At 44.0% G+C, this 6,959-nt stretch overlaps 1 pseudogene; it reads right to left on the reverse strand.

Moving 5' to 3' along the window:
* Window positions 1-4,759: 4,759 nt before the first annotated feature.
* On the reverse strand, window positions 4,760-5,401 carry LOC110314673 (annotated as a pseudogene).
* Between the last annotated feature and the right edge of the window lie 1,558 nt (window positions 5,402-6,959).

The raw sequence follows: 6,959 nt of genomic DNA on the forward strand, positions 1-6,959 counted from the left end.
TATTCTATTGCTGATGCTCACATCTATGGTTCCTGATTTCTTTCCTAGGGTTTCTATCTCCAGAGTTGTCACATTTTAGGTTTTCTTTATTGCTTCTACTTCCCTTTTTATGTCTTGGATGGTTCTGTACAATTACATCACCTGTTTTTTTCTGTTCTCCTCTCTCTCTTTAAGAACTTCTACCTCTTTAGAAGTATTCTCCTGTTTTTCTTTAAGGACTTGTATCTCTTAGCATTGTTCTCCTGCATTTCTTTATTAATGCCCTTCTTAAAGTCCTCTACCAGCATCATGAGGTATGCTTTTAAATCCGATTCTTGATTTTCATGTGTTTTGGGTTATTCAGGACTGATTGAGGTGGGAGTTCTAGCTTATGATGACGGTGAGTGGTCTTGGTTTCTGTTAGTAAGATTCCTATGTTTGCCTTTCACCATCTGGTGATCTCTGGAGTTAGTTGTTATAGTTGTGTCTGGTTGGAGCTTGTTCCTCCTGTGATTCTGTTAGCCTCTGTCAGCAGTCCTAGGAGTCTAGCTCTCTCCTGAATCTCAGTGGTCAGATTATTCTCTGCAGGCAAGCTCTCCTCTAGCAGGTAAGGTACACATAGGCCTGGCATTCAGATCTGCCTCCTTGCTGAAGATGTAGGCCCAAAACAGGGCCTGTTCCAGAAGATGTGTTGCCTCTGAAGTTTATTCGCTCACCTGCACATACTAGCCACTGAGGGACCCTGGATACAATATGACTCTCTCACATACTCTGGAAGACAGAGCCCTCACAGGTGGCCACCTTTCCTTGGCGAGGAAGGTGCCCAAATTTCTGGAGCCCGAAAAACAGTCTGTCCCAGAAGTTACGTTGCTGTTGTCTGTTCTGAATCTGTGTAGCTTCTGTGGTTCACACTTTTACTAGGGCAGGCAGGTGTGTGTGTGTGTGTGTGTGTGTGTGTGTGTGTGTGTTTATGTGTATGTGTGCATTCACCACATAGCACACATACCACAGAAACACACATATATATGCCTCTACATATAATGTGCTGAGTCGATTTAACAGTATTTGTATATATATTTTCAACCTGATCATGTGGTATTGAATAACCACTTGATGCTCTTCTCTGAGGAAGACTATTCCTCCATTCCCAGCTTTCCTTAGGTGTCTGTTTTTTTCTTTCTTTTTTTTTTGCGGAGGGCTGAGTCCTCCTGGTCTCATCTCCATTCTCTTTTGAGTGCATATTGGTGCTTGTGTTGTCCTCTTCCTTCTCCTGTTTGGGAAACCATGTTGATGGGAGTTTCTTGATACAGCCTCTGATACTCCTATTAGATGCTCTACCCCAGCAAACTCCCTGTCTCTTACTTTGTTTCCATCCCCTTTTCCATTCAAAAATATTTCCTTACATGTGGGAGTGTCTAAGTTGCTTTTCTTGTTGAATTTTTATCACATCAACTAGAATAATGGCTTTACTCCAGGTGCCTTGAAAGCAAAGGAGAATCCAATCTCTGCTGAATAGGTAGTCAGATTTCCCCACTCCCAGTGTCTTGATTATTCCAGGAATAGTAATGTGTGAAAGAGTGCTCACAATATGAGTGTCTAGAACTCATTAATATTAATAGCTATTTCAGAGTTTAGCAATGCCTTACCCATGTTCAACACCTGCTCCACATCAAGAGAGAGGTGGATACTTCTAATTCACCTCAGGATTAAATAACCCTCGTTTATTAACTCGAGAAAGTGAAAAGTAATTTGCATGTGTTAGGTGTCCCTAATGCATGCTGCTAGCTATTTTTAACCATTTGATTTAGGCTCCAAAGTTATCATAATTTAGCAGATTGTGATGAATGGTCTTAACTGTGCATTTAAAGTCACCCTTTTTTCATGTCACCATAAATCTGGGTATCAGAATGTAAAGAATGGTTGAAATTTGTTAATGTTTCTTTAATATACTGATTACAAAGGAAAAAGAACCCAAAGAGCTTCACGAGCATTGCTGTACAGCAATTATTTATTTATTTATTTATTTATTTATTTGGAGTACCAATAAGTCTTTATTTTCCCAGGGGTGAGAAGGGAAAGGAAAGTAAGCATGTGTCACAGGATGATTATGAGTTAGGAATTCAAGGACCCAGGTACAGTAATTATTCAACCAGGAACTAAAACACCCCAGGCAGGGGTGGGGGTCACCCAAGCCCCTGCCCATAAGCCACAGGGGGGCCTTAGTCTCCTGCAGTTCAGGAAAGGAATTGGGAAAGGACAGACAAGTATGCCCTTTCCCACCCTCCCCATAAATTCAAGATTTCTCAGAAAGCTTTGGTTTCTAACAGTAAACATGGAGATACATTTGTCCATCTCCTAGTAACAAACTTGTGGCATCTTTGACATAAGTTTCTTGCACCAGCAATTAAGTTCCTGAGTGATTCGACTGTACATTCATAGTCCCATTTCTGTTCTCCAGATTCTACTTTCTACATGGCAGGCCCCAGAACTGCTTCTCTCTTCCTAAGGGTGACAGATTACATTGGTTTGATCCATCTAAAGACGAATCACACCATGAAATAAATGGTCTTGCCAGGGAGAAGTGGAACTGGCAATCCATACACGGGGAAGTTGAAGGCAGGCAGATAGCCAGGAACCTGAGACTATCTATCTCCATCTACAGAGTGAGACGCTGTCTCAAAACCACCAACCAAACTCTTCACTGAGTTAGGGACAAGGGAGGAATGTGGCTCCTGGCTTCTTCAGAATGTTCACATGGGTCATTCAAGAGTTGTAGAGATGCTCAAAGTTAGAAATAAGCCTAAGTTTTCTTATGAGGGAGAAGAGGGGCTGTCTTAAGGTCACTGTGGTCTAGAATGGGAGACACGTGAGGAGCATGGAAGGGAAAGCCATGGTCCCAGAGTCACACTTTGAGAAGAGGACCCCACATTTAGGTTTCAGATGGTATTGTCTGGTGCAGACATTTCTGTCAAAGATGCTATTGCTATTTTTCTCTCAATACAACAAAAGTTTTTTAAACAATAAAACCCCAAAAGAACATGAAGACCAACACATTTATATTTTCACAACTAGGTCACCTACCAATCACCAACTAACTCAGAAACAGTCAAGTCCTACAAAGGCCAGACGAATACAATTAACTCGGGCTGGTAGCAGCATTTTGGGGAAGAACAAGAAACCAGGATCAAACACACACATACCACCCAATGTGTTCTATTGCATTTGTCCCGTTTCAACACAGTAATGTAGGTGTGTGGTGATCTCAAAACATGTAAACGAAACTCCCCACCCCCTCTTTCCTTTAGCTACCAACCATCATGCTACAGCAGGGCAGGACACTTGCCACAGAGTCCCATACTCATGAGTCTCTCTGAAAGCCAAGATTGTGAAAGGCTAAAGAGTTGAATCCCTGCCTTGTGTTCCCATGCCTGGACAGCATGGGAACTGTGCAGGCATGGGAATAAGGCAATAAGGGTACTGATCTTACGTTGCCTCCTTAGTGGTATAACTCAGTGGCAGGGTACTTCCTAGCACAAATCAAGCCCAAGGTTCTATCCACAGCCAAAAAAAAGCAATAAAAAAAAAAAACATCTTTCTTCATAAATTTGCATTTTAAAAATAACCACACACACTCTCACACCCTGCCTTGCATGGCAGACTTAGACTAATCTGGGAAAATGATGGATTTGATATGGAAACTTATTTCTGTGCCTCTCACCTGGCCCAGCCTTCTAATGTCTCTGTACAACCCTTTCCTGTTTAGACTGGTGTCCTATGTTTTGCCCAAACCAGGTCAAGTCTTGGGGCAGCTCAGTTGAAACCTGTGAGACATTTTTTGTAAAGGAAGCTATGGCAGAAAAGCCAGCTGTAATCGGCAAAAATGAGGTAGTTCTACATTCTGTGCACTCCAAATGGTTGGTCTCCAAGGTGATCAAAACAAACGAAACAAAACAAAGTATTCTTGCTGAGCTGACCTGGAGCTGCTATGGACTTATTATCCCTGAGATTGCTCACGTACCTGAGAAAACAGTGCAGGAATGAGGGCCTTAAGATTAAAATATGCAAAAATACAAACCCATTATTTATATTAAGAAGTAGAAAAAACCACAAAAGATACGTCATTCGCACATAGGAGTGCAGTTGGCATCCTGAAGAAAGTGGGACCCAAGGTGCAGTTAACTAAGGGAGCAAATAAATTAAAATCCCATTGGCCCAGAAAGGGCTCAGAGTGAGGTGTGGGCAACAGGTCTGCAGTTGTCCCCTCAACCACCCTCTTTGCCTGTCATCACAACCTGTTGCTAGAGACAGTTCCCAGCACAGCACCACAGGACAGGGTTATGAATAAGCTCAGTGTGAAAATAACCTTGCCCTGCTCCTGAGAGTCCCTTCCCCAGAACATAGTAGGTGGAGTGGTTAGGTTCATTAATATTGGTTTGACTTCCTATCTAGCAAGGGAAATATCACTTGGCCTTCTACAAAATAACTTCCCTAGACCAGCCATTGGCAAAGCCTCAGATGAGGCCTGCAGTTTCTAGGATGGTCCCTCTCCCCTCCACAAAAACCTTCACTTGCTTTCAGATAGAGTGTGGTAGGAGTTCCTTTGCCTCACCCTTTCCCTCCCTCCAAGGAAAGACAGGGTGACACTGGGAACCCCGGCCTGAGACACGGCAGTGCATGCTTCCCATGCAAACCACCCTTTACACTCACTTTCTCCACTCTGTAGATTGATGCCTCTTTCCTGAATTTCCTCATTTCAAAGAACAACCCTGACTCCTGGGCATCAATACCGAGCTTCTGGGAGCAGGGCAGGTCTGTGGTTCTCTTCCTCTTCCTCTTGGAAATAGGCAGGTTTTCCCTGAGAACTGGGGCCCTGCTGGGCCTTCAGTGGACATGAGGCCACCATGTGGTTGATGCTTTGGCAAAACTGGCTCTTCTTGGGTTGGGGTGGCAGCTTGCATTCCTTGGAATAATGGTCTAGTCCACTGCAGTTGTAGCACCTGTCTCCTTTGGATCTTCGCTTCTGCATGTTCTTCCCCTTTGGCTGCTGCTCACTCCCTATAGAGAACACACCACTGGGGCCTGTGACAGGGATGGATTCCAGACCCTTGGCAGATTTCTTAAAGGTGAACCCCACCACCTCGCCCTCCTTGAGGCTTCGGAACCCTTCCATGTGCAGCTTACTCTGGTGCACAAAGACATCCACCATAGGGCAGAGAGGGGGTGTGGAGCACAACCCTGGAGCAGGCGGTCATAGACAGGAAGCTGACCCCATGCACAGGTTGAACTACTTATAGATGCCGGCCCTGTGCAGCAACTGAGGTTTCTCTACCACTCAGGCAGCATCAGCCTGCACCTCTTCTGGCGCCTTATCCACTGCCTTGCCACAGCCACCTTCAAACTGCTGGTTGGACACCGAGACCATGGTCATCACATGAGCGCTTGGCCCCAGGCCCGAGGTCGGGCGGCTGCTGGCCCCAGAGAAGTCTGGCGGCAAAGCAGCAATACTATATTTATAGGTTGTGATTTCCCTCCGGTTTTTGGTTTGCTAGAAGGTTCGGGCATTGTTTCCCATTGTGTGATAAATTATTTGTACTGCATGTCAGCTACAAAAATAATCCTGACCCCTTAGTGATCTGTTCTTTGCCAGCTGACCCTGAAGCTTGGCCAGTAAATGGCAGGAGAGCAGCATGAAAGGAAAGCATGGGCTTTCTGAGTCTTGTAGGGTCCTTGACAGGTACCTGCAAAATGAGCCTTCAGCATATGCTCCCATAGCACCAGAAGCAACTGCACCACCCAGTGTCTGCAGTACACAGCAACTCCAACAAACAGCAGCTTCACTGTGGAGGGTCCTGTAGAATAACCTGCGAACAGGTTGTGGTTGGAATCTACCACAGCAGAAATCCTCCACTGAGGGCCTTTTTATCCTCTTCTTAGCAAGGCAAAATAAATAAATAAATAAATAAATAAATTAAATAAATAAATAAATAAATAAATAAAACCACAGCTCCTCTAGTTTCTTCTAGACTAACTGTAACAAGTAATCTTTTGTCAAGGTGGATGGATTTAGGGTCATCTAACAGACAAACTTTTGGGCATGACTTCAAATGCATTTTCATAGAAATTTAACTCAAGGAAGGTGATGCTATAATCCTAGACTGAAGCCCGAACCTAAATACAAGGGGAGGGGGAGGGAAAGAAATAGCCAGGTGAGCACTGTATTCCTGGTTCTCAATGTCTTGATTGGCTAAAACCAGAACCAGCAGACTCGCATCCTACTTCCACAGAGATGCTATATTGAAGTGGAAACTTAGGGATTCTTTGGAAACTCATTGTGTAGGCAGATGCTTTTTTGGAGGGGTAAACACATGAATGCTTTCCTGGATCAGATATTTCTTAAAAGATGGCTTGCTAAAGCAGACACGTGAAGGAACATTTTCCTGAAGCAGACAAGGCTGAAAGGGTGTTTTGGTAGAGTAAACACGTGGAAGGACTCATGATGAAGGATTCTTCACTTATTACATACATGTATTGATTCAGCTTACATGTGTTATAGAGTTCCTTTCATCAGTCAGGAGTTATAGAGAAATGCACCCAAAACACCTGGTGGTGTGCTGGCAGCTTCTTATATCCTTGGACTCCCAGTGATTGACAGAGTGATGTCAGCTGATACAGACTCATGTGCTGAGGGAAGACACCTGATGGTTGGCAGAATATACATAGTAGTCATCGGACTGTGAGAGGGACTTGCCTGTAGAATAAGCTTTGCTACACTTCTTGATCTGCAATTCATTGAGGAAGGTACTGTTGAGAACTTCTAGTGTTCCTGGTTGTCCTAATCTCTCCTGCTGACTCATGTCAGTTTGTCTGAGTCCTGGTTGTTTCTACAAGGTTGTGCCACCCATGCTGATTCCTGTTCTGTATCCAGACTGTACTAAACTGAATGGCAGGTAGATTGCTGAAGTATTTGCTAGTATTTGCGA

The sequence above is a fragment of the Mus pahari genome, unplaced genomic scaffold, assembly GCF_900095145.1.
Source record: "Mus pahari unplaced genomic scaffold, PAHARI_EIJ_v1.1 scaffold_10583_1, whole genome shotgun sequence".
In the NCBI taxonomy this organism is placed as follows: Eukaryota; Metazoa; Chordata; class Mammalia; order Rodentia; family Muridae; genus Mus; species Mus pahari.